Genomic DNA, 26,197 nt, shown 5'->3' on the forward strand with positions numbered 1-26,197 from the left:
TTATTAGTATATTGTAACCTCAGAGTGAGCTTCAATGATATGCTATGCATTGAGAACTTATGTATTAGGTATCCTCTGATGCTTTTCCCTGGCCTATACAAACCATTCCAAATGAGTCTGCATGCTTTTATTTCAGTTGTTCCAATGCACTGATGCTTACTGTAACATTGGACAGACTTATGAAACAAAAGGTTGGGCTGTGAATGGTCCGATGTCAAGGATTACTTCTCAAACAAATTCTCCAGCAACAAAGACAGCCATTGTGCTACTCCCAGCCCTCGAATTAACAGCGGGCGATTGCACGCTTAACTGGGCTTGACACTGCCACCGTACCCCGTTGAGAGAGAGAGAGAAGGAGAGAGAGAGAGAGAGAGAGAGAGAGAGAGAGAGAGAGAGAGAGAAGAGAGAGAGACAGACAGACAGACAGACAGACAGACAGACAGACAGACAGACAGACAGACAGACAGACAGACAGACAGACAGACAGACAGACAGACAGACAGACAGACAGACAGACAGACAGACAGACAGACGTTGCTCTGTCAACTTGCGTTAAAGTAGGCCTACTGGAGTACTTGTACTTTTTAAAATACAAATTAGGAAAAAGGGGGGGGGGGGGGAAGTACTTTTTCCCTACAATATCGGTCTTTGAAATGTAGTGGAGTGTAAGTATCCAAAATACAAATACTCAAGTGAAGTATGAGATATACTCAAAACATTTAGGTACAGTATACTGAAGTTTAAACGTTGTTGCTGTCCACCAGTGTTATAATAATTATTATAGGCATGTCACTGCTAGATGGAAGAAACAGATTTGGAATAGACCATACTGTACATGCTGTAATCTATTCATTAACATGCACTGAATCCAAGGCAGGGATTAGGCTACAGACAACTTTCATTCATGTTGAACTTTGGTCTGAAAAAAGTGGGTCTTTCCCTCTCTCTCTCTCTCTCTCACACGCACGCGTGCGCACGCACACACACACACACACACACACACACACACACACACACACACACACACACACACACACACACACACACACACACACACACATACACACACACACAGCTTTATCTGAAGTTGGCCTGTCTCTCCTTGTCTTGACTGTAAACTGATATACTGAATACGTATTAAGCCTTCGGGCTGTGGGGGGCTTTGTACTGACAGAGAGAGGGGGGGGGGGGGGGGGGGGACACTCTCCTTCCATCATGGGAGAGGGGGAGTCGGGGGACTTGGAGAGATAGACTTGGGGGAGAGGGGGGGGGGGGGGGGGGGGGCAGAGAGACTCCTTCCTTCGAGAGAGATATAGGGAGGGAAGGGGTCCAGGGAGAGAGAGAGAGGGGGGGTGGGGACATACAACTCTCCTTCCCTCTCAGAGAGAGAGAGAGAGAGAGAGAGAGAGGGGGGGGGACTTTGCAGAGGGAGGGAGAGAGAGACTTGGGGGGAGGACGAGAGAGCGAGAGAGAGAGAGAGAGGGAGAGGGAGAGGGAGAGGGAGAGAGCGAGAGAATGTATGGAGATGGGGTGGGATGGGATCATGGGATGGGAGGAGGGAGTAATAAGGGGAGGAGGAGATGATTCCCACTCACACCACCCTCCTCCTGCTCTGCTCTGGTGTTCAGCGGGCTGGTTCAGAAACAGTTCGTCCACTCTGGACTGTAGATAGTGTGTGTGTGTGTGTGTGTGTGTACGTGTGCGCGCCGCTCTATTCAACCGAGACCAGTGGACGCGTAGCGTTCACTTCTCATAACATTGGCGTTACAGAGAGAGAGACAGACACACGCACAGACACCAGACCATACAAACTGTGTTGTAATAACACTCACATAGACGCACGCGCGCGCACACATACGCAGTTTACGCACACACCTGAACTTGGCTCCATAATTGTTTTTTTTTGTTTGTGTTTTCCACGGGGCGTGGAAAACACCGAAGAGACAGACACTCACATAGTCACAGACTGCTTTGCTAGTTTGTTGTGTGTGGAGGATATAGCAGTGAACTTCTTTTAAACCGTTGCTCCAGCAGGATATTTCGGGACATTTTGGGGGTATTTTGGTGTATTTATTACACTGCGTCGGAACTCGGAACGGCTCTTCTCCCCCCGCCGCCGCGGGTTATTGGTTCGCCATACACGAGGATGTGATTTCGGAACTTTTATTTTCTTCTTTCTGGATTTATACTGTTTAGCAGCCGGTACTGTCGTCGTTGTTTCCGTGGAGGGGGACACCGTAACACACATTACGACTGGGTTCCACCAACGGCACCACACAGAGAAGAGAACCGACCCGGGGTCCAGTCAGTGTCACACCGCCAGACGGCCAGAGGTAAGAAGAGAGAACCGTGTGTGTGTCCATCATTCAATCATTCCCTCTCCGAATTTACAAGCTCAACCAACAAGACAGACAAAATAGCAAACCTACAAGCCCATAACGCGTCGTATGACGACGCGTTGTGGTCTTGTAGGTCTGTTTTTTCGGGGGAAAGTCGAGTCATTTCCCCCACATCCACCCCCCTCCCCTCCGCGGCTTCGCCGCATATCTGCTACGACCGTGTCGTCGTATTAGTGACAACGTGTATAGTTTAATATATATCTTTAATTCCGTGTTTTCGCGTGGGACATCACACGAGCCTCCCACTGTGCGTGTCCGTGTGCGAGGACACTTTCCCATGCTACTTATGAACAGGAAAAGCTTTGGGTTGAGCTAGTTTAAGAGGGGGATAATCTGCTAAATTCACATCTTTTTTTTTGTTGGTGGAGCAGGACTGGCTACGCAGTAAGCGGCTGAGAGTTGTTGCAGTTTCCCCCCAGTAGTATAATGTGGATGACGCTGATCCGATTGAGCCAGTCACACGACTGCAACTATGTAGTTTAAAATAATAACAATATACCCAAATACTATATGGACACTGAAGAATATTATTATGTACTCTGTGTGTACTGGATGGGATACTTTGATTGTTTGAATCAGTTCAGTGTGTCAAGTGTGTAGACTGCTGCACTGTGTGTGTAGGCTGTAGGCTACCTCTAAACACAAGCTGGGTACTTTGAATGGGAGTTGTTAACTCAGTATTGGCTACTGTCTGGAGCAATATTCTAATGTACAATGTTGTCTAAATACTGGAAACTCTGTTGTTCAGCTCGAGAGAGAGAGACTGCATTCTTCTATGTACCATATCTAGTTATTATTCTTACTGTGTGTGTGTGTGTGTGTGTGGTGTGTGTGTGTGTGTGTGTGTGTGTGTGTGTGTGTGTGTGTGTGTGTGTGAGCTTACCATTACATATGGGGAAAAGTTGTCCATTTTGGTGTGTACTGTCTGTCTGTCTATCTATACTATAGGCACTAGTAGGCAGCAGGACCAGAGAGAGGATACATAAAACACTAGTTTGGTCTTAATGTTTTAGTCTCCTCTCTCTGGTCAGTGGTGGGTCTCTGGAGTGTTATTAAAACGGCCTTCACACACCACTCAAAGTCCAAACTGCATGGCATCCATTCAACGCAATCAATAAGAGTGGCTATAGCTATAGCATTTAATACCAGTTTGCATGGGGTGTGTATGCTATGCTAAATAGTCAGATAACTCTTGTATGTGTAGTCTTGTACAGCAGGGGTTCCCAAACCTTTTCATGTCAAGGACCCCCAAAATGATACTCATTAGCCTGCGGACCCCCCATTTGAAAATAACACACACAGAGACTTGGTGTATTTATAGTTGGATATGACAAGGACCCCCATAAGAGAAGGGTTTTTACAGCTCTAGCAGTGATTTTCAACCATTTTCATTTCAAGGGCCCCCAGTTTGACCTGAATTAGGCTACAGTCGCTCATTGAATGGCATTTATATCTCTGGGACCCCAATGTATATTGTAAAATCAAAGTTAATTTAACTCAGAGTGTACAAAACTAATTATCATTTAGCTGGGGACCCCTAGGGGTCCCCGGACCCCACTTTGGGAACCACTGGTGTACAGTACCACAATATATATATATATACTGTAATAGATGCTACTTTAAATAACATACCATTGACAATTTGATGCATGGCTGCTTTTATCCCAGTAGACTCATTACATGTCTGAACTATTAGAAGTGTGTGGCTCCTTTTGGAAGATGAAAAAGGTCCAAATCACAAAATATGTACCCTCTAATGCAGTGGTTCTTAGGTCCTCCTAAGGTCCCCCACATTGATAATATGAATTTGGCCCCGAACCCCTATTTGAAACGATTTTGTGCCAGGGACCCCCATTGGGAGATTATCCCCACAACCTCACAACGTGTCGCATCCCGATCAGCTATTTTGGTATAAAGTATAACATAGGGTTAAATGGTTTAAACTGTTCCTTATTTTGCCGGGAACCCCCTCAAGGACCCCTGGGATGTCCCCAGACCCCACTTTGAGAGAACCACTGTTCTACATAGTACATTTAGCATTGGTTAAGGTAAAGGTAGCAGCTATTACCATGTTTGGTTGGAACTGCAGGATGTATATGTAGCTACATGGCAGGCTCCCCAAAACTCTTTGAGTTGCACCTCCTGTGGGCTGCCGTATTTGAAATGGAAGGAAGAGAGAATTAAACTAAACATTTGTAACCTTCACCAGAGCAACGGCAGTGAGAAGTTTAATTTGGACTCTATGAGTTACATTACACATAAACAACATGATGTACAGTTTGTGTGTGTGTGGGTGGGTCTGTGGGTGTGTGTGTGTGGAGGGGGTGGGGGGTTCCTGACTCAAGGCTTTGGATAACTGGTCGGGTAGCGTTTTATCTATACGTTCTAGTGACGAAAGGTACAATTTAGTAAACAGACCTGGCCAATAACCGCTAGGTAGCCTATACTTTACCACTCGTATCCTTTGGGCTGAACCGTGAAATCATGTCACCTCTGTACAATTAGGCCAGCAGGTACAGTTACACTACAGAACGGGTTTGAGTGTAGGTCTGGACTCTGGAATGTAGAGCATAGGCCAGGTCACTGCAAGCTGGAGCTCACCTTGTCAAGTGTGAAGGAATTCATGTGCTGCTGTATTTTTTTTCCAAACAAGTTTACGATGAAAAGATTGATAGAAGTTCTTTCTCTTTCCCTATTCTCACAGCACAAGTCGGAGACACACACTTCACCTTCTAAGCTAGAAGTTTTGCTACATGAGCTCATGGGAGAAGTACATTAAACATTCAAGTTTGAGGAAAGCGGGGAGAAAGCACAGCTACAAAGAACTCCGTTGCTTAGTGTCACAGGACCAAGCTGTACCCAAAACACTTCTGCATGTGTCCAAGTGTACTACTAGTTTATCATTATGTTGCATACCAGTGTGTAGGATATTAGCAGTTGAAGTTTAGTTTAATTTATTTGAAATGCAAAAAAAAAGAAGCAGTGAGGTTTCTGAGCACAACAGCAGTTTGAGGATAAACAAAAAGGGGTTCTCAACGTTTTTGTCTCGGTGTGGACCCCCGAAAATGCTTTGGCCAAGTCTTACTGATTTCTGTACGTTTGGGTCCCGGCGGGCAGACACCAAAATAATGTCTCCTTTGGGTCTCAAGCTATAAAAAAGTTTGTGTGCTTCAAGTGGTGTGAAAGCCAGTATAGCGAGCCCATAAGTCTTGCTAACCTCTTCTGCCAGGCGCTTGCTGTATCGCTGTTACGCCCAAGTTACTAAAATTAGGCCCACGCCTAGCCTTTATGTCCTGACACTAAAATAGGTGCTTTTGTCCTCATGAAAACCAAAGTCACTTAAAAGTTTTTAACAATTTAAACCCTAAATCATACTGAGTAACTTTGAACAAAGGATGGGAGGGGAGAAGATCAGATTTCTCTCTCTCTCTCTCTCTCTCTCTCTCTCTCTCTCTTTCTCTCTCTCTCTCTCTCAACATGTTCTACAACATGTAGTGATTTAGAACGGGAAGAGACAAGAGAGCACAGACCCAGCGCTCACAGAATGCAGGGGTGAAAGGCTGCAAAGGGTCAATGCTAGAGAGAGTGCCCACCCCCCACCTACATGAACACACAAAACAAACACACACACATACACACACACGTGCCATTGTGCCTCTACATGTCCGTGCACGTAGCCTACATGCTGCATGCCTGAGTATTACTAATGGCATTGCTTCTTGTCTTAATTGAAATGTCTGTGTGTGTGAGTGTCTTTTGTAGCATAGTATGTAACACAGTATCAAAATCAGTTCAACCACTTTAAGACTTTATACATAGGCTGTTTGAAAATAGCTGATCTACAAACTCACAATGTGTCGCAGTTCGGATTGAGAGTAATAAACGTCTGGGTTTCCGAGGCTAGATTGATTTGAGAGTGATCCAGGTATGAATATAAGAAGAAAGAAATGATCTTGCAAGAACAAAATGTGCGGCTGTGTGGATGCATGCACATTCACTGCCAATATCCTTTTCTAAACAGAACCATCTGTTGCTGGGACACCCACCTAGGCCAATTACAAGGCCAGGTGTCATTTCATCCTCTGACATGCCTTCCTTCCATTGGACAATGAAAGACCCGAATAACACTCCAATCACAGCCTGAGTAAACATCATACCAGGAAACGACCCTCCTGGGTGGAACCGTGAAGTCTATAATGGCTACGACTTTGTATTCACCTTGCTGTGTGTTTGCATGCAGTGCACTACTATAGTTGTGTGAGGGCCACATGTCTCCATAAGTATAGTAGAATTTGGATAATTTCCCTGGTCCTCCTCACAAGACAAATGGTTGTTTTATGGTTAAAAGATTTTGGAGTCGAGCATAGGATTAGGCCAAACCCCCAGGTTGGCGTTAGGTTTAGACATGTAGAGGTTAATTGGAGAGTTGGAGTAATCTCTCAAGACAGATTCAGAGCTCCGCAGCTGAAACTCCGTTTACGATGTGTAGATTTGTTGTTAGTAGGAATGTAATCAAAGTTGCACCACCGGACGGGTAGGGCTGAGGGTGGTCCAACCGGGCCAACATCCTGTCATCTACATTCTAATAGTGGGAGAAAGAAAATCACCCGTGTGAAGTGAGGGGCGCTAATATATTAAAGTCTAACTCATGTTGATTAGTGTGGTTGCCAGACTATTGTAATTGTAATTAGGTGATGTAATGGTGATGTAAAACAAACAGTGACAAAACAAACATTACATTCTCTTTATTGTTAATGGCATTTAATGTTTGTGGGACAAGATGACGTACATTTTCCCTTCATTGTCAATGGCGTTTTTAAAACAAACATTGAACTAAAAACAAACATTAAACCTGTATATAGGAGGGGCTAGCACCCCTCAAAAAAACACATGTGTGAAGTGAGCGGCACTCTTATCATCATACATCACCTCATTCTGGCCAATCACAATTTTCATTCTCACTTTTGTCTTCAATGTTGTTTACACAAACCCTCAAAGCTGGACATATGTGGGGCTAGCACTCCTCAGAAACAGCAGGGGTTGCGGTTTTTCCCCTTTCTTTGGCGGGTGGGTTCCCAGATTCGGGTTGGAGTTGCGCCTGATTTATACGTAGTTGCACGCCGGTGTCGCACTTTGACACGTTTGCTTTTGGAACCGCTACCTTCGGCTTTAGTAAAGAAACAAAACAAAATGGCATGCCATGCTGGCCAATGTCCTCAAGTATAGCAATGTGTGCGTGTGTGCGCGTGCGTCTGTGCACGCGAGCGCGCGCATGACTGGTGTAAGTTACTGTTTGACTGTGTGTGTGTGCGCGTGTGTGGCTGTGTTTAGTTTGCATTGCACAGTTCTTGTAGTTGCCTGCTTGGTGTGTGGGCTGAAATCACTGTTGTGCTGAATATAGTTTAGTTTACCAGACATTATTCAGCAATAACAACCGTCCCGTCTCTGCACGTCAGCACTGTGAACAGTGTTTGAATGAGACCTACTGAAAGCATCAGTCAAGATGAATGAGTCACTCACTGCCTAGAAAATGCCTGCTGTTCTCAAACTATTGGTAACCGTGACTTATAACTTAAGTATATCAACTCTGTCGGTATTTATTTATTTTAAATGTTCACAAATTAAAACAAAGGCTCACAAGTCGCATCGCAACACGCCATGAGCTAACTAGATCTTCTATTTTTACCATGAACACAGGTGTGTGCCTTGAGATTATTGTTGGACACAGAACTAGCACTGCTCACAGTGTGCATGTTTTAACTGTCCTCATGGTCTGCATTACATTGAGCCCCCGAGTGGCACACAGCCTGAACTTGGATTGGAACCATACATGGAAGTTGGAACGATAATATGAAAATAGTTCTTCTGTATTTGTTTGCTCTGGAAGTTCTGATTGAGGAGGAATTCTTTATAGTCCAAATAGTTACTTTATAATGTCTTTCTCAAACATGATATCTGGCCATGGACTCTAATCTGAAAAGATTTTGTGCCAGGGACCCCCATAAGAGAGGATTTAGCCGATCTACAAGTTCACATTGCGTTGCATGTTGTGAGGTTGTTGAACGGCTAAAAAAGGGTTAAAGTGGTTTAACTGTTGCTTAGTTTACTAGGGACCCCTTGAACCCCCTAAAGGACCCCTGAGGGTCTCCAAACCCCACTTTGAGGACCACTGGTTTCTAGAACTGGAATTATTTTGGGACGTGTGAAATTGAATTAAAAAAACTAAATTAATAACAACCTTTCTGCAGACTGTGTGGACTTTCTTGGGCAAAACAGTGAAAATAAACAGTAAATATCAGGGGCATTGTTTAGAAGTCAAACTTTATTGTCCACATGTGGGAATTGTGACTTGGGTTCCACCAAGGCTGAATTACAAACAGCCGAGGTACATTGATTCAATACACAAACTCTACACAAATACCCCAAACACACAAGAGGTACGTTCAATACACAAACGCCACACAAGGGGGAAAAGAGCTGTTCACTCACACACAGTACATTTTGTTCTGTGCATGTTCTTAACCTTTTTCGATGAGTCATCGATGTGATTTATCAGTTTCTTACATTTTCCAACCTATTTATTATGGGGAAATAAACACACACAACTCCCATTAATGCCCAAGAGAGAGATTTAGATTGTGTCTCATTTATATTCAGGTTTTTGTTTCACCCTGGCCTGATCACAATGCTGATGAATGAGTGGCCTAAAGCCAGGCTTATACTCAGATGTGCGCCAATGCCGTGAAGCTTGTAGATCAGCTATTTTCTGTGCACGGCACGTGCAACTGCATGAAATGCAATAAGTGGTGGTCATGACATGAGCACAATTGCGGTGGTATTGTTATGTTGTCAACCGCAGAAAAGTACAAATTACATTGCACTGTGGCATAAATGTCTAACCACTGGCTGTCATTTTACGTGTCTGCTGTGTGGCAAACCCCACCCACCCGACACCTAATGCAGGCTATAAAACAAACCATAGAAGCTACTTGGGTCGGGTGTCTGTCTGGTGGAGTCAGTGGTGGAAAGTAACTAAGTACATTTACCTAAGTACAATTTTGAGCTTTTCTTTACTTTACTTTACTTGAGTAATTCCAATTGCCAATACTTTTACTTCTAATCCAATACGTCTCTGAGACTAATATTGCACTTTACACTCCACTACTGTAGGCAAAGGACAGAACAGGAATTCATCATAGTACTAGTTACTTTGTAGATTTGGATTATTATTACAAAACTTACATTAACCACTTCAGCCCTATATACAGTTCGGCCATTTGAAAATAGCAGATCTACAAGCTCACTTTACTTTTGGTACTTTAAAGGACCACTTTTCAACATCTCTTCATATAATTGGTCCTCACTAATGGTCATGATAAAACACCACCATTTTATCCTACTCAGTCTGTGTCTCATAGGAGGGCTTTGGGCAATTTGGACACCCGTCCACCAGTGACATCACCATTAGGCAGATTTTTTTTTAAACAAGATTTGTTTTAAAATATATTTAGATTTGTATTATCGTGAGAACGATGCCTTCAACCTTTGCATTGCAACTTTTCAGGAAAAGAAAGCCTGCCGTTTCTATTAGCTTGGATTCACCATCGATGATGTCACTGGTGGACGGATTTCTGAACTGCCCACAGCCTTCCTATGAGACACAGACTGAGTAGGAAAAAATTGTGGTATTTTATCATGAATAGTTATAGGACCAATTATAGGAAGAGAAGTTGAAAAGTGGTGAAGTGGTCCTTTAAGTACATTTTGATGCCGATACTTTTGAACTTTTACTCAAGTACATTTTGAATCCCGGACTTTTACTTGTAACAGAGTATTTCCTACAATGCAGTATTGATATTTTTACCTAAGTAAAACATTTGAGAACTTTTCCCACCACTGGTGTCTGTCTGGTGGAGTTAGTTCAGGATGGGTTACATCAGGCACAGCCTCATGGTGGAGTTAGTTCAGGGTGGGTTACATCAGGCACAGCCTCATGGTGGAGTTAGTTCAGGGTGGGTTACATCAGGCACAGCCTCATGGTGGAGTTAGTTCAGGGTGGGTTACATCAGGCACAGCCTCATGGCGCTCTATTTGACCAGGTGTCTGTCTGGTGGAGTTAGTTCAGGATGGGTTACATCAGGCACAGCCTCATGGCGCTCTATTTGACCAGGTGTCTGTCTGGTGGAGTTAGTTCAGGATGGGTTACATCAGGCACAGCCTCATGGCGCTCTATTTGACCAGGTGTCTGTCTGGTGGAGTTAGTTCAGGATGGGTTACATCAGGCACAGCCTCATGGCGCTCTATTTGACCAGGTGTCTGTCTGGTGGAGTTAGTTCAGGATGGGTTACATCAGGCACAGCCTCATGGCGCTCTATTTGACCAGGTGTCTGGTGGAGTTAGTTCAGGGTGGGTTACATCAGGCACAGCCTCATGGCGCTCTATTTGACCAGGTGTCAAAGTGTTGCCTTCATTATCCTGTTGTTGTTGTTGTTGTCACCGAGGCCTAATGGCCACGTCTGGCTGAGTGATTACACACAACGCTCCATTAGACATGTTTGGGTAGTTCTGGAAAATGTACTCCGTCACTGTAGGCTACTTATAATACCTTCTGGCACCGAAGGTATAGCACTGTCTGCTGTTAAATTTTTTAATTTTGACAGCAAAATTTTGATTTAGTTTTCATAGTCTTTGGAATCAAATTCCATCTAGTTTAAAGCTATACAGTTGATTTAGTTAACTAAAGTTAGTTCTGGCAGGCCTCGTTTGTAGTTTGCCACCGAAAATAGCCAATCTACAATCTCACAACGCATCAGGCTGCTCACAAGCTCACAACATGTATGCAACGCGTCTCTTCTCCACTAGTCCCTCCCTAACCTTTTTGTCGATTTATTTTTTGACAATTTTTTAATCATAGTTGTAGTCAATAGTCTGCTACCCAGCTGGTTTTACCATGTCTCAGAGTTTGATTAACATGTTAACAGACATATATTACATTCTCAAATTGTAGGGAACAACACAGGTCTGACTGCCTATTCATTTCCAGTGAGGACTTTGCAGTGTGTTGTATGGGTGGGGGCGGGCATCAGGTGGGCGTAGACGTAGAGGACACCAATTTTCCCCGTTGGGACAATGAGGTGCACCTGTTATGTACCCACAGTCCACACACCATGCAAGATCAAGAATTACATCCACAAAATCACAGTGAATGTTTGCCTACATTTCCCCTGAATTATATTTCTGTTGTTGGAAAGAAACCACCCAACTCTCAACAATTTTTTAAAACGATGCAATACTACCTCATCAAAGTTGCATGAGAGGGGGAGAGTTTGTGGAGTTAGCTGCTTTAATTAGCAGACAGTTTGAGGGTCCAATGGAGGTTTTGTCTGAAGCGCTTTTTTTTTTTTTTTGTAAATGTTTTATCCCACAATTTTGCAACCCATTTTTTCACCCAGTGTCAATTATCTAATGTAATCCTGGGAGCTACACTTCCTCTGCTTCAAGCTGCTTATTTTCACCACTTTTTGTGAGGGTACCTACCCTAGGGGACACGGGGAGAACATGCATACTATGGGCACTGATGACGCGGAGGAGGGAGCACGCCCCCAGTGCCCACAGCGTCCCCAGCGGGAATCGAACCCAGGACCTTCTAGCGGTGAGGCGACAGCACTACCGACTGTGCCACCGTGACCCCGCACTTTTTTAATACATTTCATTGGTTCAATGTTGTTTTAACCAGACGTAAAGCATAGCAGTGATTTATTTAAAAAAGAAAATAGTTCATTAAGGTTGAACATTGAGGTTCATTGATTACCTGGTATCCTGTAGTTTCAATGTATATTGTTTAGATGGACGCTAGCTAGGTTCTTGGTTTACCAGGGATTCTGTAGTTTCTTGAGGTACTGCACTGTCTGTGGAAATATCCAGGATATTGGGATGTGTTAATGTTTAATAAATATGTTGTGGAATAACGGTAACATGCACTCAAAACTGCCCAGCAAGACCCCTGTCAGACCCCTGGCAGTTGCTTGAGGAACGAGATAAGAGTGTGACATTCCGACACCCTGCGGGGGTAGTAATGTTGCCCACTGCCGGTGAAGAACAACAGATCAACATGTTCCAATGACTGTGTTTAACTGTAAAACATTATGCCTGCATTTATCTAAAGGTGGATAGTAATCCCAGTGCCTAAAAGGAATGTAAATGATTAATGTGTTAAACCCTAAACTCTCATAAACCAGTTGAGAAGTAGCTATAGTGGGAGAATAGACCATTCCACCAGCCCATGTAATTACCATACACTCATGGTTCCAGTGAGCGACTTCCTGATCACAGTCAACAGCCAATGGCTTGTACCCTCAAACCAAAGGAGGGGCTTAGCCATTGGCAGACTAGGAAGCGTGTAGGGAAACAGAGGCTCAGATTCAAACCAACTACGAAGAATCCACACCTCATGTAACTACATGATGAACAACACAACTCACATTAGACCAATGGTTATTTACCTAACTAACTAACTAACCTAAACGTAAAACTGGGTTAAAACTAACCCTTAAACCAATCCTAGATAATTAGTTCATGTGTTTAAATGTATGTTTGTTAAACGACAAAAGTATAAAAGACACTTGAGTTATATTATTTAGACAGTTTGAGTAAAGACATGCTCTTTGTGCAGTTGTGACCTTTCAGTAGGTGTAGCTATGAACCACGATGCTATCAACTTAGCAAATTAAATCGTAGAAGCTATAAATCTGAACACTGTCCCTCTGCATTCAATGTATGTGATTACGTCTGCTAAATGCCTAAATTGGTGAATCTCGGGACAATTTGGTGGTTCTTTTTACTGGTTTCTGTCGGGCCTCAGCACCCCCAGCTTTGAACTGGGACGATCCCGGACAAGCCGAGATGGCTGTACACCATAATGTACTTACTAGGTCACTTTCTTTGTACTTTAATTTTTACTCTCTTCTTTATGTCCTTACATTACAAACCCGAGGAGAAAATAAATCAATGCTCCACATCTACCCAGATCAACCTGTCTTTTTCCTATTTTATGGAGCAATTTGCAAGACGCCACGCTTTTACAGCAGGACAGCACGCTTTACAGCACTTCCCAAGAGTACAATGTCTGCCGTCTGCCAAAGCAGCAAGCTTCATTTATTTCACCCCAGATGCCCTTCAGTTCATCAGTGTGACACACACACACACACACACACACACACACACACACACACGTTTGATGGATATTGTGCTAAAGAACGATGAGTGGGAAATATAAGGAGCCATTTAGCTGTCTCGGTAAATAGCTTTTTCGCTCCGTGCGTGCGTGTGTGCGTGCGTGCGTGCGTGCGTGCGTGCGTGCGCACGTTTGCGCGCTCATACTTATTACTATACTTCTGAGTGCCAAATGTCCGCACAAATATAGTGGAGTTTGAGAAAGTGACATTGTGAGGATAATTTCACTTCCTCCTCCTCACAAAGGAAATGGTTTTATGGTTTTAACTATTTTTAGGCTTACTATTAGAAAAAGGTTGAAGTTAGGATTAGGCATTTAGAGGTTAGGTTTAGGGGTTGGTGTTATGTTACGCTCGTTCACAGAAAATGGGCAACCTACAAGCTCACAACGTGTCGCAGCGTGACACGTTGTGAGCTTGTAGATCTGCTATAGTTGGCTTTTGGGTTGGGATGAAAATGGCAAGGAACCGTAAGATAAAACATGGATGTCCTATAGAAATACCCATGTGCAGGGCATTGACATAAACACACACACATGATGTGCATTGTGTGTTAATTCAGTGACAGTGTCTGTCAGTCACTCTTGACATGTGATGTGCTGCTGTCAAAATTGAGTAATCATTCAACGAATGAAAGGCAGCCAGCCAGCCGCCTGCCTATTAAGAAAAGGAAGAACAAAATCACACCTGTGTGAAGTGAGGGATGCTCTTATCATCATACGTCATCATCATCACCTTATTCTGGCCAATCACAATTTGCGTCCTCACTTTTGTCACCAATGTTTGTGTTTACACACTTTTGTCTTCAATGTTTGTGTTTACACAGACCCTCAAAGCTGGACATAGGAGGGGCTAACGCCCCTCAAAAACGCAGACGGCATCATGATTTCATTTATTATTATTATTATTTTGTCCATTTAATGGACAAAGCATTGACTTTGCCGATACGATCCAAATGATTGAAATCCCAAAACAAAACAAGTCTTGGACCATGCTGCATTGATGCATATACAACCAGTATGCTGCATGATACAATCAGTATGCTGTGAATAGACTGGGTGCATGCTGCATCAGCCTGTATAGTATATACAGAGAATATACTTTGACCAATGACCATGCTGCATCAGCCTGTATAGTATATACAGAGAATATACTTTGACCATGCTGCATCAGCCTGTATAGTATATACAGAGAATATACTTTATTTGACCATGCTGCATTCATTGATGCCTGTATACACTACAGTGAATACACTTGGGACATGCTACATTGATGCCGTCAGCATCAATGTAGCTGGGTGGACCCCAGTACAGTAGCCTGGGGTCCACCCTTAGAGTATATATGAATAGAGACGGCACCCGAGTTCTCCTCCCATCCACTTGCATTAAGTTGCTCAAAAGCGCATGAGGCGATTTGACTCCTCCTTCCGGGTAGGAACGGAGTGCATTCTGGGATGGATTTGCCCCAAACACATGAACGCGCTGGTCGTTGAGTATCATTGCGCCGTTTGCAGGTTGTCTTCAGAATAGGTAGTAGGCCAGAGGCCTACACTGATTAGATTCATTAGAAATATAATAAAAAATGTGTAGCACATCAGCACAGACTCTGTGGCACATTGGGAGTCCACTAGTATAAATGGAGGACAAGTACAATGGCTTTCGCCTTAATGATTCTGCTCTTTGTCCTTTGAATTCATGCAGTGCAGCTCCCGTCAACATCAAGCGTAGTCTGGTTCAGGTGAACATAATCTACATATGCTGCTCTCCTCACTCCTTTGGGATATATATTTTTTGTTGCATATTTGCATATTATGTGAATTTTGTCCTCAGCATGTACTCATCCTAGATAAAAAGTGGATTTATTTTTCTACAGACAGGAGGAAGAGAAATGTACTTTTCCCGCCCAGAGTCAAGTTAAAAGTAATATGCAACAACAACAAAAAAATGCTATGTTTTCATATTACGTGCCAGCCATAATATGCAGTCGTTACTCTGTCATACAGATTTGAAACGAATGCTTTATCCACCGATACATCCAACCCCCGGCACCACACAAGTAAACGCCGCTCACTCGCAGGTTTGACCACGATTTTGTAACCCATTTTTTCCACCCAGTGTCAATTATCTAATAATCCTGGGCTCTACACTCCCTCCGCCTACCTGGGGAGAGCAACGGAATGACCTTAATCCCTTATGCCTCCTTTTCACCTGACAGGGGGGAGGCAGTTTAAACCCAAAATATCCAAATAGCCCAAAAGTTTGACCGCCCGTACCTCAGTGTTGGAGAGATATCTTTCTCCAGGCTCTGCATCCCGGCCAAGAGCCAGGGAAAGCACAGAGGGGATAACTTTACATTACATTGGCACCTCATGACCGAGTTCAAAAGAGAGAGGAAATCTGCCGACAGCTTGAGAGATTAATTGGACTGCGTGCAATTAGAAGGAATGAAGAAGGAATCATGTTTTGCAAGGTTGCCAGGAGCATTAGCAGTTACTGTTAGTAGCTACCTGTAGCATTAGCAGCTGTGCTGGGGAAGAACCAGGCTGTCTACCTGCATACGGAGCACCGTTGCCCCACTACACAGCATGAGACTAGTCAACTGTCACCTGTCCTTTCCTGTCCAGATACCATGAACATATCGCTCAATATAACATCTTGTTTTATAAATCATAAGCCCTAACTGTTAATTATTCTTGGAGCGCCAAGTGTCGAACATCGCACTACGCGTCTCGCAACCTTCTTCTGAGTTTTCAGCATTCCTACTGTCAACGCTCAACCTAATAGGTCCTCACTAATGCTCATATAAGATGGCACCATTTCTGTCTACTCACTCTGTGTCTTTATGTTGCTTTCACACGGCAGATTAAACGATGCAGTTTACCATTCATTGGAATCCAATGGAAGCCAGCGACATGACGTTGCAAAGGCGCAATGCATAGCTGCTCCAAATCAACTCACACCGCGTTTTGGCATCGTTTCAACTGCCCGTGTGAACGCACCATTAGACTTAGAGGTGGACAGTTCAGAAACCTGCTTACCAGTGAAATCATCTGTAGGCAGGTTTGGTACTGCAATTTCAAAGATACCGTACAAGAATTCAAACTTTTATTTTATTTTATTATTATTAATGCTAGAACAATGGCTTCTATTCCAGAATGCAAACTGTCCAGGAAGCGAGGCTGTGGCTTCTAATAGCTTGGAATCCCCATCAAAGATGTCATTGGTAGGCAGGTTTCTGAACTGTCCACAGTGCAACAATGCGATGCAGAGTAAGACAGAAAATGGTGGCATCCTAGTTAGTATGAACAAATTCTATGAAGAAAAAATTGAAAATATATTGCTCAGGGAAACGGCACACACTGTGGTGCATTTCTAAGGTGCTGTATGTATGCATGGCTCCATTGTTCAGGCTTATCGCAGGGTAACTGATGAGGTTTAATGCACGGAGAGATTAACAGTTCCAAGATTTTGATTAAACTCGAATGCAACATTTTCTTCGCATCCTCGGTGGACTCCGTGCAAACTCTATGACCCTCTAAGAACACAAATCAAGGTTTATAAAAGTTTTAATTAGACCGAAGCACGGGTGTTACGTCTTCAGAATTATTCCCAGAAAGGTGTTTTCAAGATGAATGGGCCATTCAGAAGCAACGATCGTCTGTGATGTTGTACAATTATAGTTATAATTAAATATTATATTAGATTATCACACTGTAAAATCCTCAGTTTTAGTTATAAGTAACTCAGAATGTACAAATGTGACCAATGGATTTGGCCACATCTGTACACTCTCAGAGCTAAATGAAGTCTCAGGATTTGTCACTGCTTGTACTCTGCAGTTCAGTGAGAGACGGAGCACGTCGTTTTGGTTTGGCTGATTCCAGGTCAGAACGGTCTGCTTGGTTTTGTCATTTAAATCAAGGTTCATTCAGGGGCGAACACTTAGTTTGGGCAGCCTTTGGAACATTCTCCATGTGATGCCTTGATCTGTGTGTGTGTGTGTGTGTGTGTGTGTGTGTGTGTGTGTGTGTGTGTGTGTGTGTGTGTGTGTGTGTGTGTGTGTGTGTGTGTGTGTGTGTGTGTGTGTGTGTGTGTGTGTGTGTGTGTGTGTGTGTGTGTGTGCGTGTGCGCGCTCTCTCATTTGTACATTAGCAGTGAAGCGCGCGTGTGTGTGTAATCTTTGTTTGAGCTTCTGCTTCCACCGTCCAAAGGTTGTGTTTGCTGTGAAAACAGTGTGTGTGAGACTTGTCCTTGGACACTGTGTGTGTGTATGTGTGCGTGCGTGCTTGTGTGTGTGTGTTCACTTCACGCTCAGTAGCAGATAGTTAACCCTCCACCTGCACTCTTAGTACCTTTCACTTACCTGTTATTTTGTCTCCGCCAGGCCGGAAGGCTGAAGGCCGAACACTGTTTATGCCTCTGTCCGTCCATATCTAATTGGATATGATATGACTAACTGACTTCCAAGTTTCGCTGGGTTGGCAACACAGCATGACGGAGAACTTTGCTTGGAGGAGTGCACTTTTCTAGTTCCCCTCTCAATTCTTCCCCTGTGTTTAATCTTTACTCCAGTTCTTTTTGTAATTCTTGTAAATGTTTCCCACTGACTTCATTCCTTAGATTCCTTTATATTAACACTTTCCGCTGACTTCATTAGTTAGCTTCCTTTAAAGCTTTCAGCTTGCTTCATTCCTTAACTCCCCCTTTGTTTTTTAAACGCGTTCCTTCCATTCCAGCTTCACTACTCTTTAGAAATCTTTTTTTTCTCCCTCCGAGTCATTTTGCTTTCACGTCAAGTCACCTTATTATCCTGGTTGCTGTCTGTGAGGACATTGTGCTCTCATAGTTGTGACTGAGGAACATGTAGTGGAGCAGATTAAGTCAATATATCATAAGAATCGTTCACTTGATGGTACAAGCACCAAAATTGGCACACAAGTGCTTCGGAACCTACTCTCTCAGAAAAGTACGTTGTCCACTTGAAAAAAACAAAATGGACACCATTTTTCAAGATGGCCGCCATTCGAGGTCGTTTTAAACCGTGTTTGAGCTAAATTGAGCTATAAAATCCTATTTTGATGGCCTATACATCGAAATATATGTTTCTGAGTATGATAAATCCAATTCTGCATTTAGAACATCAAAACTATTTAATATTATGATGATACAATGGGAATTAAACGATAAAGTGGGGCATATTAAGTCCATATTCCATAATAATCCTTCACTTGGTGGTACAAGCACCAGATTTGGCACAAATGATGTCCAGGATGTACTTTCTAAGAAAAGTACGTTATCCAGCTGAAAATCCAAGATGGCCACCAGTTTTCAAGATGGCCACCTCGTCAAATAAATACGTATAACTTTAATGAACAGAAATGTGTGATCCACACATTGATCCAAACATCAAAATGAATGTATTCTGACTGGAAGAACTCAATGGTGTCAATTATTTAATTCCAATATGGCCGCCAGTTTTCAAGATGGCGGCTATTACGCAACTCAAAATTAGCGTTTTTGGAAGCTGTCTGATCACCGATATTGTTGAAGGGCAACATCATTCATTGAAATGCTGTGATCAAGCTCTATTGGTTTGTAATTTTGTATATAAGAGTTATGTCAAAGCACAACCAGGACACACTGGTGACATCACTGCTGTGAGACTCAGCATGGGGTTCAGTGTATGCTTGTAGCGTACTAGCTGTAGTTGTGGTTTACTAACTGTTGTAGTGGTGTACTCACTGTAGTTTGTAGTATACTTTAGTTTCCTAAATGTTATCTAATAAGCCCCTGTGTATATCTCAACTAGAAGTTTAGTAAGTTGTAGCATTGTAGTTGATAGCCGCACCTGAATTGACAGGATGTGTCAGCATGGGAGAGCTGAGACAAGGGTAACAGGGATTCAGTTACCTGGATGGTGTACAGATCGCACAGGACTTGCACTGGATGAATGGTCGGGCTAGGTGTAGGGCACCAGATGCTTGAACCTAGATGCATCCCATATTTCAATGTGCTTTGATGTTTTGTACGGTTGGGTGGTAAAAGGATATAGCCCTCAGCCTTTAACCGTATAACACAAGATGTTCCGCTACTAAAACTGATTGGAGGAAGTGTGTCAAACAGATATGAAAGAGGAGTTGAAGTCTTCCCGTATTTCCACCCCATTCGACCGTTATCTCTGTATTGGATAGGCGAAATCCTCCGTTATCAGCACCTTTATACGGCCAATATGGCCATACTGGCATACTCACTGTTTCAGTATGTCATTATCACCTATTGTGACGGGTGATAATGGTATTTTTTTGTCACTGATGTCAATGACGGAGGCGCGCTGTGTCTGGTGGCCTTGAGCCACGTGAGACAACGTGCCGAGCATTGTAGCATTGTAGTATACTTTAGCTTCCTAAATGTTATCTAATAAGCCCCTGTGTATATCTCAACTAGAAGTTTAGTAAGTTGTAGCATTGTAGTTGATAGCCGCACCTGAATTGACAGGATGTGTCAGCATGGGAGAGCTGAGACAAGGGTAACAGGGATTCAGTTACCTGGATGGTGTACAGATCGCACAGGACTTGCACTGGATGAATGGTCGGGCTAGGTGTAGGGCACCAGATGCTTGAACCTAGATGCATCCCATATTTCAATGTGCTTTGATGTTTTGTACGGTTGGGTGGTAAAAGGATATAGCCCTCAGCCTTTAACCGTATAACACAAGATGTTCCGCTACTAAAACTGATTGGAGGAAGTGTGTCAAACAGATATGAAAGAGGAGTTGAAGTCTCCCCGTATTTCCACCCCATTCGACCGTTATCTCTGTATTGGATAGGCGAAATCCTCCGTTATCAGCACCTTTATACGGCCAATATGGCCATACTGGCATACTCACTGTTTCAGTATGTCATTATCACCTATTGTGACGGGTGATAATGGTATTCTTTTGTCACTGATGTCAATGACGGAGGCGCGCTGGCCTTGAGCCACGTGAGACAACGTGCCGAGCATTGCGACGGCCACCAGACCCGACTCAGCACCGTCCGAGTTACGTCCCGATAGGCAGAGGATAGTATAGTAGCCCCTAGTTTCCATGCGCCGACAATAGAGTTGGAAATGACACGTTCAGGTGAGTATGCCAGTATGGCCATATTGGCCGTATTCCAAGGTGCTGATAACGGTTGATTTCGCCTATCCGATACAGTGATAACGGTCGTGCCCATCATGTTAGACTCATCCAGATTGGATGATGGAGGTGGCAGTGAAGATACATTGAAGCAAAACAGTACAAAGTTAGTTAGTACCAAAAAGTACCAAAATTGTCGGCCAAATGTTTAGCAACGGAAACTCCAGTTTTCCACTAAAAGAGCAGCTGAAATTCAGAATGATCCTGGTGATGGACATGCACAAATTCGAAGAGTGCAGTGGATGTGATCTCTCCCCATCGAAGCCCTGTATGACGATCGTTGTGTCAGCAAAGCTCGTGGACTTATGAGGGACCCAAGGCATCCCAACTGCAGAGATGCTTGCGGATGCTGCCACATGGAAAACGTTTTCAGTCTCAAAGCCACTGGAAATAGACTGCAAATAAGCTTCTTTCCCCAAACAATCAGATACATGAACGAACTGATAAGAACCGGGGCGAAAGTTTACCTAACTTTGCTACTACAGGGAAAACATGCACATGTATATGTTACTATTTTTCTAGCACTCTTTATTATATCCCTTCGTTTGCTGTGCTTGCTGTGCTTTTTGTTGTTTGCCATCTATGCCGCTGCATTGTCTGTAAGGAAGCCAAACTAAAATAAGTTTTACTCTTATGTACCTGTCCTGTACACAAGATGTGTACAGGACAGTAACAATAAAGTCCAACCTTGAACCTTGATCTAGGTTCAAGCATCTGGTGCCCTACACCTAGCACGACCGTTCATCCAGTTCCATTTAAGTCCTGTGCGATCTGTACACCATCCAGGTAACTGAAGTTCCGTTACCCTTGTCTCAGCTCTCCCACGGTGGCACATCTTGTCATTTCAGGTGCGGCTATCTAACTACAATACTACAACTAACTAAACTTCTAGTGGAGATATATACAGGGGCTAATTAGCATTAGGACACTAAAGAATACAACAAACTACAGTGAGAACAGTACAACAGTTAGTAAACCACAACTACAGCACTGAACCCCATGCTGAGTCTAACCGCAGTGATGTCACCAGTGTGTTCCTGGTTGTGCTTTGACATCACTCTTATATAATACAAAAAATACAAACCAATAGAGCTTGACCACAGCATTTCAATGCATGATCAATGAATGATGTTGCCCTTCAACAATATCTATGATCAGACAGCTTCTGAAAACGCTAATTTTGAGTCACGTAATAGCTGCATCTTGCAAACTGGCGGCCATATTGGAATTCAATTCCAACACCATTGAGTTCTTACAATCAGAATACATTCATGTTGATGTTTGGATCATTAACACAATTTTACTTCGAAAACCTTTTTGTTGTTTTGTTTTTTTGCATTTGACGAGGTGGCCATCTTGAAAACTGGCAGCCATCTTGAATTTTCAGCTGGATAACGTGCTTTTCATAGAAAGTACATCCTGGACATCATGTGTGCCAAATGTGGTGCTTGTACCACCAAGTGAAAGATTCTTATGGAATATTGACTTAATCTGCCCCATCTTTTTGTTTAATTCCCATTGTATCATAATATTCAATAATTTTGATTTGCTAAATGCAGAATTGGATTTCTCATACTCAGAAACATACATTTCGATGTATAGGCCATCACAATATAGGATTATTCAATCAAACTATAGTTCAAACACTGTTTAAAACCATTTTGAAAGGCGGCCATCTTGAAAAATGGTGGCCATTTAGTTTTTTCAAGTGGACAACGTACTTTTCTGAGAGAGTAGGTTCTAAAGCACTTGTGTGCCAAATTTGGTGCTTGTACCATCAAGTGAACGATCGTTTCAGTAATCTGCTCCACTAATGGCTTTCACGGGGACTCTACTGTTGGGGCTGAAGTCACAGTCATCAGGGACTGACTCACTGGCTGTGTCTCCGGGGTCCATTTAACAAACACCGTCTGTCTGCAAGAGACCGTCCTTATTCCTTAACACCATCACATCACGTACCCTCTCCTATAAAACCCCTCTGTTAATGTTGAAACACATCTCTGTCACCTGTCACATGTCTGTGGCTTAAATCTCATTTATACTTAGTCACATTACGTTGTTGCTCTCTGAATGGGACACATTTTCAAGCTGTTTTACGTTGTTTAGTTGGCTTGCAAAAAAGTCTAAAATCGGTTTTAAGAATATAGGTCATTTATTTTTGATTGTATTTATTTATTATTGTATGCACACTAACATGCCCAAAATAGGGATCAATGTATGATTCGTGCATTGGTCTCGTGGCCAGGTGTGTCTTTCCCAGCATGCATCTGTTTTGGAAAAGCGAACCATTTGAGTCATGCCACAAACTCTGGTTTCTGCCCGACATCAATAATATAGTAGCTGAAAAGTGAAACAGGCACTCTGATAAGGACACAGCTATCACCAACCCCTTTGTTAGGGTGTAGAAATTCTGCGCAAGATTGTCACATTTTTGTTATGTTTTATTTGTAAACGGATTCAGCCTCGCTTCATTTCTTTTAGGGATTTCTGGGATGTTGACTCATCTTGAACTTCCAGAAATTCCCAGATGCTGGAAATTCCGACGTTCTATTCTTGGCCCGACCGTATCCACACACACCAGGCCCGACCGTATCCACACACACCAGCGTTGGTTTTCTACTGTTTTTCAGAGGGAGTGTTTTCCAGGAAATGTCACTGTGATAAGAGACGTTGGCTGAATCAATATTTATACCTCCGTCAGCGAGCGTAGGACTTTTACTGTGGTCGTACACACACACACACACACACACACACACACACACACACACACACACACACACACACACACAGACACACAGACACACACACTCTCTCTCTCTCTGTCTCTCTCTAGCGTAGGTCCACTTTTACTGTGGTCGTACACTGTCTCTCTCTTTCCCTCCATATCTTTTGTAGGTTGCCATGACATTGTATTACCCTGACTCAGACTGTATATTATGGGATGCTTTGTTGGACTTGGGTCCCTTGTGAGCAGTTTGTCCTAAAGTCACCCTGCTCTGAGAGACAGAGAGACAGAGGGTGAGAGAGCTTCACCTACAGTAGCAGACAGTATGTTAACTATGCATAAACGATAATATGACCAGACAGGAATGTGGAATAATTCAGGTGTGATAAGTGATTTCCATTCTGGTTTCGTTCTCTTTCTCTTTCTGTCTCGCACGCACGCACGCACGCACGCACGCACACACGCACGCACGCACGCACACACACACACGCATTATAATGCACATCTAATAGGAGGGTTAGGAGGGGAGTTAGATCTCATTCTCTAGCTGTGTGTACATGCTTGTGTGTGTGTGTGTGTGTGTGTGTGTGTGTGTGTGTGTGTGTGTGTGTGTGTGTGTGCTTGTGCGTGTGCGTGCGGGGAGGTTCTTGTTTTATCTTTTTCTGTCATTGTCTTCAGTGAGATGCCACATCTCCATTTCTAATGAAGAATTATAATCATCTCTCCATCCTCCGGGTCTCCAACTCAGTTTGGGCCAACTTTCTGGCCCTCCCACATTGTTCCTCATCCTGGAACTAACGGTGTGTTTTAACAGCGGGAGAACAACGGCGAGCGATCATGAATTTCATTGGTTATCGCCTAATCGCCTGCTATCGCCGGACGATGTCGCCCGAAAAGATGAATTGTTTTTATCTTTTGGGCCGACGTTCCTCCGCCTAACGCCTGTTCGCCTGCTGTCGCCAGTAGTCGCCGGGATAGACAAATAATGCACTTCCGGGAAATTTGTCTGTCTGTCGCCAGCTGTTAAAACGCACTGTTAGTAACTGTCTTTCTTTCTCTTTCTCTCTTCCTCACTATATCTTCCCTCTCTCTCTCTCTCCCCCTCTCCCCCTCGCTCTCTCTCTCTCTCTCTCTCTCCCTCTCTCTCTCTGTCTTCTGTATGCTGAGGTTTCTTATTTGTCTCCTGATTGTATGTTTCACTTATCCTTGGGTTTCCCCCCTGTTTTTTTTTGTTTTTGTTTTTTTTGCAGTATAAAAATACATTCCACCCCATAGTTCCCAGTTTCCCACCACAGCAGTTCTGAGCACTGGCATGTGATTCGTTCGTGGTCCGGTTCCATTTTCAGTCGTTTGGGCACTGAATACATACATACACTTATTTTTATCAGCAAATGGTAAGGAATAAGGATATATTTTCATACTGCTGTTATTTAAATGTATTTTACTTAAAGAAAGAGCTATGGTAGTCCAAGATTTCACAGTATTAAAAGTGTGTGTGTGTGTGTGTGTGTGTGTGTGTGTGTGTGTGTGTGTGTGTGTGTGTGTGTGTGTGTGTGTGTGTGTGTGTGTGTGTGTGTGTGTGTGTGTGTGTGTGTGTGTGTGTGTGTGTGTGTGTGTGTGTGTGTGTGTGTGTGTGTGTGTCAGTCACAATCACACACTCACTATTGTATAATGGTCCTGTGTAAGTCATGAATGGTACTAAACCCTCCATGCTCTCTCTCCCGTTCTCTCTCTCTTTCTCTCTCTCTCTCTCTGCCACCCATCCCCTCCGTCCATCTCTTCCTTGTTCCCTACGTGTCCTCAATCGCTCTCTCCCTTGATGTGTTGCTAACTCCCGCTCAAAGAGAGGGGGGGGGGGGGGGGGGGGGGAGTGATGGAAAGCAGTGTTTGAACAAGGAGTTGTTTTTCTGTTTAAGGACTCCATAATCTTGGTCAAGTGCATCCCATTTGGTTCAGAGAGAGAGAGAGAGAGATGCAGAGAGCGAGCAAAGCCCATTGTTTACATGAGGGACAGATCTGAAAAGTAATTATAGGTGCGGCCGCGGAAGCTACATTGTCGTTTAATTTAGTATGCATGCTTACTACCAAATACAATGCATATGACTGTGTGTGTGATCCAGCGCAAAAATCGGCTCCCATCCATGTTAGCGATTTTCCAGAATCAACCAAATCAACAATCTGTTGGAATGAAAACCTTCTTCAACATTCAAACTGTGTTAATATGAAAAAAACGAAAATCACACACAAAAAAAAAAGAAGTTTATTTAGCGATTTTCTGCCTTTTCATTATTGGCGAGATGAGGACCATTTTGCCAGGCTGGGTCACATATCTCTCTTTCCCGTATTGTTCCAATTTTGCCACGACCACCATTACATTTTAAAGTGACTATTGACAATAGTGATTGATTATCAACACATGCTCTGTAAAGCACTTTCAGCTGCATTTCATGTCATCAAAGTTAGTTAGTTTAATTTATTGTCCACGTGTGGAAATTTGTCTTCGGTCTCAAACAACAGTTAAAACAAACAGCAACAACACTTACATTATTTTCATGGCAAAAAAAACAGTGGCAAATACATTAAAAAAAATCTAGCGAGACATGGTATCATGTAGTGCCTTAATGGCATTAGGAATGAAAGAATTCTTAAAGATGTCCCTGCAGAGT

General features: G+C 43.3%; 1 protein-coding gene across 2 annotated transcripts in view; it reads left to right on the top strand.

The window, feature by feature from the left end:
* The first annotated feature begins 1,651 nt into the window (after positions 1 to 1,651).
* plxnb2a.1 (plexin b2a, tandem duplicate 1) overlaps positions 1,652 to 26,197 on the top strand; it is a 248,294-nt gene continuing 223,748 nt past the window's right edge. For both annotated transcript variants that reach the window (XM_079494226.1, XM_079494225.1), the window contains exon 1: positions 1,652 to 2,333. The gene's annotated coding sequence lies outside the window, so the exon portion shown is untranslated. The remainder of the gene's footprint in view (positions 2,334 to 26,197) is intronic.

Source organism: Electrona antarctica, assembly GCF_951216825.1.
Source record: "Electrona antarctica genome assembly, chromosome: 23".
NCBI classification, from domain to species: Eukaryota; Metazoa; Chordata; class Actinopteri; order Myctophiformes; family Myctophidae; genus Electrona; species Electrona antarctica.